This window comes from Saccopteryx leptura, chromosome 8 (genome assembly GCF_036850995.1).
Source record: "Saccopteryx leptura isolate mSacLep1 chromosome 8, mSacLep1_pri_phased_curated, whole genome shotgun sequence".
In the NCBI taxonomy this organism is placed as follows: domain Eukaryota; kingdom Metazoa; phylum Chordata; class Mammalia; order Chiroptera; family Emballonuridae; genus Saccopteryx; species Saccopteryx leptura.
In genome coordinates this window covers 65,360,719-65,374,360 of record NC_089510.1, presented here as the reverse complement: position 1 = coordinate 65,374,360, position 13,642 = coordinate 65,360,719, and positions in this window count along the sequence as shown.

Below are 13,642 nucleotides of genomic sequence, written 5' to 3'. Positions count from 1 at the left end.
CTCAAGTATAAGGAATTACAGAGATGTGAAGCATTACCCTGTTACTCTGACTCTGTAGGTTGGTCTGCATATATAGGTCACCATGGCTTCTAAAAAATATTTGCCTTAAATTGGAAACTGATGAAATGCTTAAAATGAAAGGCAAGTGCATTTCGAAACAAAGTGGTGGGAAATAACTTTCTCTTTTTTGTGCAACATCCTATGAACTGGTGGCTCTCAGAGCCCAGGATATTGCAGCCTGCTGTGTTTTGAACAACATAGTAACTTTACCTTTTGATACCTCAGCCATCTTCTCTGTAAAGTGGGAAGAATTTTACTACTTCCTACTCAACTAACAGGGATATCAGGAAGATTAGATTGAAAAAAAAAACAAAACCAAAGAACATAACTGGAAATACTCTTGGTTACTTTGAGAAGAGGTGAGTATAAATGTGAAGTGTCACTATTAGTAAGTGTGAGGCAATTCCTCCCACCCCAACCATGTCCCAGGGCTACAACGTGAGCTGTGTGACAGGCTATTTTTAAATTCTCTTCTCTGGTAGTACATGGTCCTGCACAGTGCCAAAAAGAAAAAACTGACCTGCTTCCATTTTTTTGCTTGTTTGTTTTGATCTGGTGGAGCATTTTTTTTATGTTCTCTTAAAGACTGTCTTTCTTCCCCAAACCTTTAAAGTGAGTGCTAAAGTTTTGCTGCAAACACAGCTCGAAACAGACCATGGCAATATAACTTGCTTTGGCAATGATAAAAGACTATCCTAGGACAATATTTTGTTCAGAAACCATATCTCCTGGTTTCTGAATCAATTAAGAAGTTTTAGGATTTGCCTGATTGTCCATTATTATTATTATTACTATTAATAATAATTTCTTTTGTTTTAATTTGTATTAATATCAACTACTACTGACTGGTGAAATAAAATGCTTAGAATGCAGACGGAAGCCCTTTCCTGTTCCAAATATACAGTACAGCCATTATAATCCGTATTTTTGCTGCCCCTCTAGCTGACCTGACTTCACCTCCTCAGCCTGGCTTTTTGACAAAACTCTTCCAAATCTAGTCAAACTTCCCACTCACTGGATTTGATTTCTGACACCAAATTCTTGGAAAGATACCCAGCTAATCAGTTTTAAAATGAAAACAACTATTTCACAGGTTAATGGGACCTGACTTTTTGTCCAAGGGCAAATAAAAGAATCCCTGATTGAAGTAAAGAAAAAGTATAAGGAGTCCATAGGTCCTTTTTCTTTCTTTTCCTTGCCTTGCCTTTTTTTATCTTCTCTTCTCTTCTCTTCTCTTTTCTTTTCTTTCATTTTATTTTTCCCATAGGTCTAGAACTGAACTCTCTTTTCTTTGGGTCAAGTGATAAGTAAAAATAAAAGTGATAAGACTTTTATTGTACTTTACTTAGTCAATGTAAAAGGGAATTTATAACTGAAGGTGTTAAGGAAAACTCAGGAAGACGGGACCTGCATCTTCATTTAAATGGCTGGATAAAGAAAATGTGAGAGGAGTTTCACACATTCTCTATGACTGGGAGACAATCAGAAAACTTACAAAAACTCAAAAGATTGTGATGCTCCCAACACACGTAACCAAGGGAAAATCTTCCTTGGGTGATAGTGAACTCCCATCACTTGAGAGGTTCAAGAAGAGGCAGTGAGCATTGCTGGACATATTTGAGCAGAAATTCTGACCAGATAACCTTCATGGTTTTGTCCAACTCTGAAAATCCCTCATTTTATGGGTCAGCCAGCAACTTCAATATTATTTTGATTGAAAAATAGACACTTTGAGATCAATTTGGGTTTTCAAGAATCCTTCAGTGTATTGTACATAGAAAGAGGATACCTGGGTTTTGTTTGCTTGAGGATTTTTTGTTTGCTTGTTTGTTTGTTTGTTGTCTCTCCTTGCCCAATTTAGCTTAAATTTCAAAGTGTAGACACCAAGAGTGGAGGAAAGGTTAATAAGACTTGTTCACCCCTACAAACAGAACTATCTTTCACTTGCAAGCATTTCTTTACCATTTCCATTGGTCTGGTCCAGGACCACGTCAACTCCAGGCTAGACTTCTGCAGTATCTCTCCTCCCTCCTGTATCTCCCCACAAGTCCATCATGTATTATACATGAGTCCTCCAAAATCATTTCATCATAACCAATCATTGGTCTAAAAATTGCTCTGACCTTTCCTTTCCTATAAATTTCCTCAGATTCTTACATCCATAACTCCAGCTTGACTGGGAGTTCTAACTGCAAGTAGATTGATCTACCAAGAAAACTGTCTGCAAGTTGACTCGGTTGTGCCACACCCACAAAGACCTTCTCTGTCTGCTCTACCTACTTCATCATCAGCTAAACCCTTACCTCCTCCATAAGGCATTACTATCTTCCCCAGCCTGTTAATGATCTCCCCTTTCTCTGCACTACTGGAGGTCTCAAACACAGCCTTGAGGTATTATTACATAACTGTTTCAGTTGAGTGTATCTTGGTTTCCCAACACAGGGCTGTAAGTTCCTGAAGAGTAGGGATCAACTCTTACATTTCTTTTGTAATGCCCTGGTACCTAGCACACTGTTGGACACAGAGTAGTAGCAACAATCCTTCACATACATGGCAGGCTTTAGAGTTTAAACAGCACTTCATGTTTTATTCTTTTGATGCTCACAATAACCAGGTGAGGTCTGCTGGGCAGACAATGAATATTGTCTTATAAGTGAGGAAACTGAGGTTCACAACGCTTGTTACGGTTTTCTAGTCCAATGCTTTCCCAATATTAACTATTAAATGAGTAAATAAATGAACAGATCTCAGAGGTTAAATTTTATAGGTAGCCAAAGGGAAGCAACCATGTGTTTGGTAACTACTATTCTGTTGATGTAGGTTGACCTCCAAAATAGGCCAAAGAATCTACTTTGTGTGGATAGACTCAGATTGAGAAATAAATGGTCCATGTCTCTTTGACTTTGGTCATGTTCTGCTAACGGAAAGAGATTCCAGTGAAAACCACAAGTGCTTTGGTATGTGTTTGTGTGGGAACCTAGATGGAAACCAGCAACCCCAGGCATTGCTCTGGGCAACCTCTTGGCCTGCACACCTTGAGGCTTTCAGGACTCAGTGACCAAGGCAGAGAGAAGAGACCTGCCTGGAGCAGGTCTTAGGTACCAGACAGTGCTCAGTTCCCTTCACTTCTTTCATTACTAGCCCAACCCAGCCACATTTAAATAAGTTTTAGAAGCCTTTAGAAATGCATTCCTGTTTCTCAAAAAATCACCTCTGTAGGTTCTAGTAAAAAGTCTGCCAGCTTTGTTCAGCCAAATTCTCCTCCCACCCTTTTCTTTGACAATGAATACAACTTTGGTGCCAATGCTCAGATCCTGCAGGTGTTCGATGACACATGGTCTGTGATAATGTTTATTATATAAGTTCAGTCAAGCTAGCTGCTGTAGCCTTTGAAGCATCATTGCTGCTAATCATTAAACTGTCCTTGAAAACCAGAAGCCCAAGATATTCAACAAGCATCTATTTTTCTTTCCTTTTTAGGTTCTCTGTGTTCTCTCCACACCTAGAGTGAAGGAGTGAAGAGACAGGAGATGCCAGGATGCTTAAGTCCTGGTTCTGCCCCAGGCTGCCTGTAGGACGCTGGATAAGGCGCTTGCAGATATCAGTTGCTCTTTTGTACAGTGGATAGATGAGAGCAGGGACTACCCACGTCTTTACATTCTGACATGAACTGATGAGAAGACAAAGTGGTGGCAGAAAAAGAAATTTTGGTCAAGTTGAAACACGTGCTTGCCTTTTCTCACCCAGAATGTGCTTCACAAAACTGAACTTGCTTTCATTTTATTGGCTCCTTCTCCAGTCAGGAGCAAGGAGAGCAATGCCGCCTATATCAGCCGGGGGGTGGGGGGGTGTCTAGGCTGGCCTGTGCGTGGCGGGGGAGGGCTATGCTGGTGACTGAAAGAGGTATAGACACCACTAATTACTTTGACTTCATCACTCTTCTTATTTCTGTGATTATATTCTGTTATAATTAAGTGACGTTCAGGATAGTTAACGTACAAAAACCTACAAAAGAACTATTAAGAAATTTCCAGTACCATGATTATTTTCTGAAAAGGCATTCAGAAACTTTAATTATGTAATTGAGATGATTTGGGAGGGGGATGAGGAAAAAATTTATATAGAAAAAACCTACATATCACTTTAATATTCTTTTCCCAAAAAACTTTCAACTAGCCCTTATAAAAGCATACCATTGGATCCTCCCAGGCATTAACATTTGTACCCTTCCCCCCAAAAGAGTTTGCTGACATTAAGTTCACTTTGTCTTTGAAACATCCTTTTCAAATAATTTGTCACTGTCTACTTTTGGCAGGGGAGGAAACTGAGGCTCTGACAGGTCTATGAACTTGTTAGTATATTCAAATCATAGGTAGCAAAGTTGCGAGTTAACCCAGATCCTTTGCCCCCTGGTCTAGAACTCTCTCTGCTACTGTGCTTTGAGGCCTCTCTCACAGGGACACTCCAGGCACTCTCCTGGCCTCAGGCAGAGAGGTGAATAATTACCTACAAGACTGGAGGGGGCGATGTCTTTGTTCTCTGAAGACTGATATAGAGTCACAAGCTATTAGAGAAGCAATGCCCCCTCCCCCCCCAGATATCACCTAAGCCTTTATCTTCAACTGAGCACTTTTTTGGGACTCTGGGACAAGTTGGTGGCAAAAGCAGCACTGAAATTCTTTAATTTCCATCTTATATTTTTCAAGAAACTCGGTATTAAAAACCAAAGTGATTCAGCAGATCAATCATTAAATAGAAGATCAAGAGTTACGCTTTTAAGCCACTGGAACACTCTGCTGGCCAGGGTCGAACAGAAGTAACATTTACCTCTCTTTCTTCGGTGACTTCCATTAACCACCCTCACCAGTGTAATATCAAAGGGCCAAGGCAGAAAGAAATGTGACTGCCATGAGTCATTCAATCTTGACCTTTGGCATGTTTTGAAAATGTGTTGTGAAATGCTTACAATCAATAATTCCATCACCGACCCGTAGAAAAGCTGGGAGTTGTGCAAGAGGGGAAGCAGGGCATTGATGTGGGTCACTTGGGAGACTCCAAATTCCTGCTGAGTGCAGGACTCACAGCAGGCCCCATGGACACAACATCCCCATAAAGTTTTCAAAAGAATCAAAGAGCAGACCAAAGACAGAAGGGGAGTGAAAGTAGACTCCTTGTTATGCAAGAGATCCATAAAATGGGACGAATAATTATTTGTATACTCCCAAGTTAACATGTCTGACACTTTCTGTCAAGGACTAAGACAAATGTTACACCCAGACTGCGGCTAGACATCCCTTCTCTCAGCCCCAGACAGAAGCCCGTGTTACAGGTATTGCAACTGTCCTAGCTAAAGGAGGGGCCTGGTACAAGGAGAAGGAACACAGAATGAGTAGGTGGGAGACCCAATCCAAGCCCCTGTCTGCCCCTTGATAGGCCTATGACCCTGGGAGTGGTCATATCACATCTCAGTTCTTCTACCATGAGGAGAAGAGATCTGCCCCACAGACCACACATGGCTCAAAGTGATGAGGAATGTGAAAACACTTTGCAAGCTACACAAATATGAGAGAGTTAGTAGAAATGCATCCATCTGATTTTGCAAGCTCAGATGGAAAGAGTCTCCTATTTAAGGAACAACATGGCCCCATGAATGGGGTAGGACTTGTGGTTAGAGGCAAAATTAATACTAAAGGTGGCTCTGTGCAGATGACAGAGAACTTCTGACTCTTTGTTTGTACCAGTCACTGTTAGCTGGTTCTCTGGTACAAAAAATAATAATAATAAAATAAATAATCCCTAAGTTGTAGCATTTCCTGATTTCCATGGTATTTCTTGTACCACGGCCAATTTCAAGCTACCGATCTGACATCATTAGCTCAGAAAGTGAGGAAAACATGCCCACAACTGGCTCTCACCAGTGGATGTGAGCCAGTTTCAGTACTCCACAGAAATGCTGCTGAAGGCTGAGGTTGGTGTAATGAACTTCAAGACCTTTTTTAATAACGGGTCTGGAGCTTTAGCATACTGCCACAGTGTCTGTTCTTTCAATAATTCAGAAAAGGAAACTTATTTTTAGTTTAAATTTTACTTAGCATTTTTATAGCAAATCATAATTGCAAATGTCTTCATGGGTATGGGTGAGCCCTAAAATACAGTTCTATCATCCTTAATAATGTTTCTCATCCACAGTCTTCACATCTGGTGACACAAGAGATGAGCAACGGGGTGGGACGGAACACAGCATGAAGATGGAGTCAGACACCTGGATCAGGTGTCAGCAGTCATACCTTTGTGAACCTGTAGAAGTCACTGGCCTTCTCTGAGTCTCAGTTTCTATATCCACTAAATGGGAAAAGCAAGAGTTTGTGTGCCTCACAGAGCTATTGTGAGACCAAAGGAAATAATGCAAGTGCTAGAGTTTTGAGAACAGCAAAATCTCACTTGGCTTTGACTGGTTATTATTTACTTCCAGAATTGATTACTGGATATTATCATTCATCATACTCATCAGTCCATGCAGCCCTGGCCAAGCCCTGGACAAGGGCTCCGGGCCTTTCTGTGGAATGCAAGTAGGGCTGCACGCAGGCGACACAGAGAATGTCCTCCAGGGCCTGCGGGGTAGCTTGGCTCCATTGACCTGGGCCTGGGGGCATTGGAGATGGCTCGTGCCCACAAACCTTCACTGCAAATGGCCCATGGAGGTTAAAAACAAGATAGTTAAAAACAAGATAGAGCCCAAGGGGAATGAGGGGATGGGGTCAGAGAAAGTGAAGGGATTAGTGACATTATATATACATAACACAGAGATACAGATCACAGGACAGCAAATCCCAGAGGGAAGGGGGGAGAGAGTCAGGGGAAGAGGGCATGCTGTTGAAGTGAGGGTGTTATATAGAGTGGGACACTTGAATCTATGTTAACACAATAAATTTAAAAATTTAATAAAAATTTAAAAAAAAAAACAAGATCAAGCCCAAGCTCTATCAATCTAGAACTATCACAATACCATCGAGGAGCTAGGCACAGGGACCTGCTTGAAATATGTCCCCAGCAAATTTTGAGGCCATCTTGGAGGCAAGGGTCTGTCTGGGGTGACCTGGAATCTGCATGTTAAACAAGTGCTCCAGTTAATTCAGGTGCTCTTGACAAAAACTTGACCTGATGAGAAACTTGATGGAGTAGAACAAGGAAGGGATTCTTCGTTGATGCTCTGCCAGGTCCTCGATAAAGTCGATACCTATTGAGAGAAAGCCTGGGTGTGCAGGGAAGCACCCTTACAATATGCTTCCCGGGCCAGGCATCTTCCTCCCTTTAATGTAATACTAGTGCCCCTACTCACCTGCACCCACACAAGATGGTCAAGGTGTATAGATTTGTCTGGTCAGACAAACAGAAATTCAGCAACTGAGGCCTTTGTAAAGAGCAAAACCATTCACTGACTGCCACCAGCACTTCCCAAAAGCTAGGAGGACAGAATGATGATTTCAGAAAGGTTTACCAAAGCACTCTCTATCCACCCACCGCTCCAGACTTCTTAAAGGGAAAGCTCTGTCCATCCCTATCCCACTAGTCAGCACATCCCACATTTGACATCACCGGGCCATCTACTCACTTGGTCAACAATTCCTTATCAGATTCCAGCTATGTCAGGCACATGTGAAGAGCAGATAGCTAGAATGAGTAAGATTCCATTGTTGTCTCTGAAGAATTAATGTTCTTGGAGGATTCAGAAACTAAGCACCTGTAAGAAGTACCATATTTCCCCAGGTATAAGATGCTCCCATATATAAGATGCACCTTAATTTTGGGGTCCAAAATTTGGAAAAAAAAAAGTATTACATAAAGTTATTGAACTCAAGTTTTATTCATCATAAAATTCATACAACTCCTCATCCATGCGGAAAAGCAGGAAATGCAAGTAAAAAAATTTACAACCACTGTATAAAACACACAAAGTTTTAGACCCCAAATTTTTCAAAAAAGGGTGCGTCTTATACATGAGGAAATACAGTATAACTGAAACATGCCCGGGTAGATACCAGGGGTTAACCTAACTGTGGTGGGTATTAAAAGATGACCAAAGCTTTCCAGAATGAGGAACAGCAGGTTTTCAAGGGAGAGGGGATTTGTAAGCAGAAGGAATGGCCTGTGCAAAGGATACGTGCATGAGCCATGATGTGTGCTTGTGTGAGAAAATCTGCAAGAGGTGTGGCCGCAGATGAAGCTGGGAATTAAGCAGGTGAAACACATCACTGGTCACGTCAGCTTAGATTTCACCCTGACGGTGATGGGTAGCCTTTGGAAGGTTTTCAAAGTGATTAGGTTTGTATTTTTCTTTTATAATCAATCAGAGAGGCAGTGTGAAGAGCAGGTTGAAATAATATGAAGGCCAGTTAAGAAGCCATGGCAGTAGCACGGGTGAGGGGTGGTGAGGCTTTGACCGAAGGTAGTGGTGAGGGATGTAGAGAGGAGAAGAGGGATCTGAACAAAATCAAGGAGACAGAGTCTTCAGAATTGATTGAGTGTGGCTTGTAAGTTGGAGGGGGAGTCATCTAAACCAGTGGTCCCCAACCTTTTTTGGGTCACAGACCGGTTTAATGTCAGAAAATATTTTCACAACCGGCCTTTAGGGTGGGACAGATAAATGTATCACGTGACCGAGACGAGCGTCAAGAATGAGTCTTAGATGGATGTAACAGAGGGAATCTGGTCATTTTTAAAAAATAAAACATCATTCAGACTTAAATATAAATAAAACAGAAATAATGTAAGTTATTTATTCTTTTTCTGAGGACCAGTACCAAATGGCCCATGGACCGGTACCGGACCACGGCCCAGGGGTTGGGGACCACTGCTCTAAACAACCTGAGGTTTTTCTGGCAGCTTGTGTATGGAATGCATTAACTGAGATAATGAACACAGGAGTATAAAGTCATTTCTGCAGCAAGTTAACAAGTTCAGTTTGGAATAATACTTCAACTTAAAGTGAGTCTAAAATAGGTAGGCGAAGAAATTTAGTCAATAGTTAATATGGGTCTGGAGTTCAAAAAGGTGAACGAGATGGAAATATAAGAAGTTTCCTAGAGTAACTATAAAACTCCTGCTAAAGACATATACATTACCTTTGAGGTCACTCAGTATTAAGTTCCTTTTTAAAATTAGTGCTAGAAAAAAATCCGAGCAATCAGGATTTTCCCTTCAATCATTTGTAAGTCATCATAGTGACATTTTTGCCCTGCTTGCCAGGAAGTTCATAGTCACATTTAACACTCAATTACAATAACTATACTATGCCTTTTAACTAACATTGCTTTCTTGCCATTTTATGCTTTAATTGTTCATTTACAATTTCATACCCGCAGTGTATTTCCCATATTGTAAGCTGCTGCTGCTTCTCTTTGGAAATAATAGGTCTATGTTTTCACTTGACATTATTAACTTAAGGTCAGGCCCTATCCATTTAATCATTTTTAGGCTCCTGAATAAGAGTTTTTTCTTTACAATCTATGAGAGTAACTATTGTTCTTCAGGTACAAAAGAGAAAACAAAACAAAAAATCCCTCTTTGGAAAGGGAATCGATCCTCAGGGACCAGTAAAAGCCAAGGGGCCCCGAAGTTTACATATTGTTATAGGAAACTAGAGCCATTGACTCAAAAAGAGCATCCAAGCGTTACAGAGAACACCACTGAGCGGACTCGCTCCAGCCCAGCCCCTTCGTACTTCGCAACCTAGGGGAACTCCTCACTCCCAAGATGAAGGGCCCCAACATAAATAGCATCAGAGAGAATTTCATTCAGGTTATTAAGAAATGCCGTTAACCTCTGATGGAAGAGAATATGTCAGAATAAAAGCATAATTTTGGAAGCCCTTCCATCATTGTCTAACTCGATGCTGCCGGAGCTCCAACACGCAGGTCGGGCAGAAACCCCGGTTACCCACACAGGGCACCTCCGTGCTCTCTCGCATCATGTTTCTGGGAGACGCTTTTAGAAAAGAACACGGTGCTGGGCTTCCTTCCCTCCACTTACACCATTCATAGCTGAGAAAATGTAATAAACAGAGTAAGAATGATGCTGTCTGATTTTCACCAGCACTTCCTGTTTCCAGAGCGCTCTTACTTGGAGGGTCCATTCTAACGTGTGGCCCTCACAAGCACCCTCTGAGGAAAGCTGGCGACAATTTATCATCTCCATGTCATAGGTTCAGAAACTGAGTCTCCGGGAGACGTGCTAGTAAGTTGTGCTCTGTCTGAGCAGGATTTGTAGGATTAAAGGGAGGGCACTAAGACCCTGTGCTCTGGGATGCCCTCGCCACCCCCCCCCCACACACACACATACACATACACATACACACACACACACACACACACACACACACACACACACACACACACACACACACTGTGCCCTGAAGCTTGGACTCCTCTAGGCTTTCAGAGGGAGGCCATGCTTCAGGCTTCAACAATTCACTTACTGGCATAGTGAGGTGCTAATGATAGAAACCACCATATGGACAGTTCTAACTAATCTGACTTCCCTCTTTACTAATGAATGTGACCACTTGGTCCCACAAAATGAGTAGTGAGTTAGTACCTCATCTTTCCTTAGAGAAGTCTCCTGTCTCTGGTTTCACCAGATAATAAGCCTCAGAGCAGCCAGTCTGTAAAGCAAAATCTAAACCATTTTAAAAGGCATCAACGACATTTAGAATAGTGAAGAATAAATAGGTCTCACTAGGCTCAGAAAGAGCTTAGCCATGTGGCCTTATGCAAGTCATTCACCTCTCCGAGTCTTAGTTCAATCTGCAAAACGGGTCATCAGCGATAACCTCTGCTGTGCTTCACCTCACAGGCTGGTTAAGAAGATCACGGTTGTGCATTGCTAGTATCTTGTACATGTGGTCTCAGAATATGAGGGATGCCTAATTCTATCCAGGTGGGGAATCCCAAACTTGTAACTCAAGGGGCAGAGATGTAGCAGAGGAAAAGCATGGGTCTAGCAGGGCAGGTGCCCACATCAGTGAGGCGAGAGACGCTGGGCGATGCACACAGTTACACCAGGACCCCTCCCACACACATCCAGGCTGGCAAAAGGCATCAAAAAATAGGAATTACTTTCAAAGAATCAATTAGTTCACCAGTTCTATTCTCCAGGGAAAATAAAATTTATACAGTTCTTATAATCAATGAATTCTATAAGCCTCTTGAAAGTTTAGTCAGAGAATTTGCAAACTGCTAAATAATACATATTTCTTAAACGGTGACAGACTAGAGGTGGGAAGGAAACACTGGGCCCTTTAGTACATGTAAATGAAAACATCGCCCTAGTCTTTAAGAAGTTATGAGGAACTTGCAGCTTTTTACTAGGAGACCATAATTTAAAAATCATAGACAATAAGGTAAGCCAGGAAAACTCTTAGAGGCCATTTTTTCTCATGGAGCCTTCCACAACCCATTTTATAGAGAAGGAAACTGAAAATTTAGAGACGTGACCTGCTTTTAGTCATTCCACGAGGTAGAATTAGATAAAAGCGTGAGCTGTAGCCATCGTGCATTTAATTCAGCACACATTTGCTGAGCACCTGCTAAACTCTTGCTGGGGAAACAAAAGTGAATCAATCAGGGACTCCATCTTCAAGAAACGCAGAGTCCCTTAGGAAAGATAAACATGTAAGCAGATGGTTCTAGTATAATGCGGTATGTTAACAATGATGCAAAGTGCTATGGAGACTCACAGAATTCAGAGCAGTTAGTTCTGTCTGGGCTGGAATCTTAGTGTATTGAGCCAGACAGAGTGGAAAAGCATTCCAGACGAAGGGAACAGAGTGAGCTAAAGTAAGGGGATGTGCGCTGGAGCCACACACACACACAGTTTGAAATGGCTGAAGGGTTTAGAGAAAGTGCTTGAGAACTCAGCTGCCATTCTCAACCTCATTTGGCATGCTTCCTGGGGCTGTGGCCTGTGTCCACTTAATGGGCCAGTACAACACCTGTTCAAGGGCTGATGCACTGTGGGGTTTAATGAATTCTCTTTGAAGAGGAGAAGATCGTGAGGGAGAAAAGACTTTACCTTTCAAGTGAGTCAACTGAAACGGAAGGTGTGACCTGGCTCCTCAGGCCCAGCTCTGGGTGGTCAACCAGACACCCAAGGTCACCTCCCCTGGAGCCACTGGGTTCCACTTGGGAACATCAAGGTTTGTTTTGGGGGTTTTTTTCAGCACGAAGTTTCTAAGCCATGACACTTCTGATTCACCCTTTTCCTTTGTAGTTTTACCAGCATAATTGATCCCAGAGCTCGGTTTCTGCCGTACCTGTTGGTTTCCTAGGGCGTAACGGTAGGTTCAGGCTCCTGAGGGCATCAGTGCAGCCACCCTCTGGGGGACAATGTGGAAGGAAATGTCAGAGGTAGACACAAATAGTCCTGAGTTGTGCAGTCATCCTTCTGGGTGCTTCCTGTCCTGAGCTGAGCTTTTCTCTTGGGCTTAGCTGAGGACCGAGAGATAAACAAAGCTTTAAAGTGACTTCTCCCATTGGAAACCTAAAGGCATTTCCAAGGCATCGTTTTTTCCTACCTTCTGATGAATGGTCCCCACCTTCCCATCATCGCACCCTGTGAAGACTCTCTAAGGCATGTCTGAGGAGAGGCGGGACCCCTTGAGTATGAACTTGCTCCCAGGAGTCCTCCCGCATATGTTTTATCTACAAAATGTCAAAACAGCTGAGCAAGTAATGCCAGGATCATCGTGGCGGGGGGGACCAGTCACCCCGATGGTCAGTGCTGAGCAGCCCAAACTACCCTTAGCGACTGAGGTTTTTTCCCACTTACACCTGGCATTTTTGCTTTCACCACACAATTGTATTAGCAAATGAGATCCTTGAGTAAGCAAAATAGGTCTTTCTCAGATTCTCTTGTAAAAACACATTCCTTAACCTACTACAGATGGAGTCAAGGGACATTTATTCACATCTGCTTTTCAAAATCCACCTCCAAGCCCTTTTCATCAATGTAGTTTCTGTGATCTGAAAATCAAGTGTGTGCAAAAGCAGGCAGTCAGTGGCTTGCAAGTGAACAAGAACAAGGCAATGGATCAAGTTAAAAGCAAGTCACAGAGGCATTTACAAGTTATGCAACTAACAAAGGATTAATGTCCAGATTATGGGAGTGGAGGTGGGGTGCAGTGGGGAATCCTACCCCTCCAGAAGAAAAAACAAGCAATAGAAATAAATTGGCAAACTATTCAATATATGAGTATGTCAGTCGCAGAAAAAGAAATGACCCTTAGCATATGGAAAGATGCTCAACTTCACTGATAATCAAAGAGATGCAAATTTTAAAATTAAGAGATGCCACTTCACACCTATTAGATTGGCCAAAATTTTTAAAGTCTGATAATATGAAGTATCTACGTGAAGATTTATGAGAGCAACAGCAAAACAGAAACACACTGAGGATAGTACTGCAAATGGGTTCAACCTCTTTGGAGAGAGATTTGGCAATATCTACTAAACTTTAGGCTACACATACCTTATATTGTGGCAATTCCCCTCACAGGTAGACAGCTGAGAGAAATCTTTACATATGT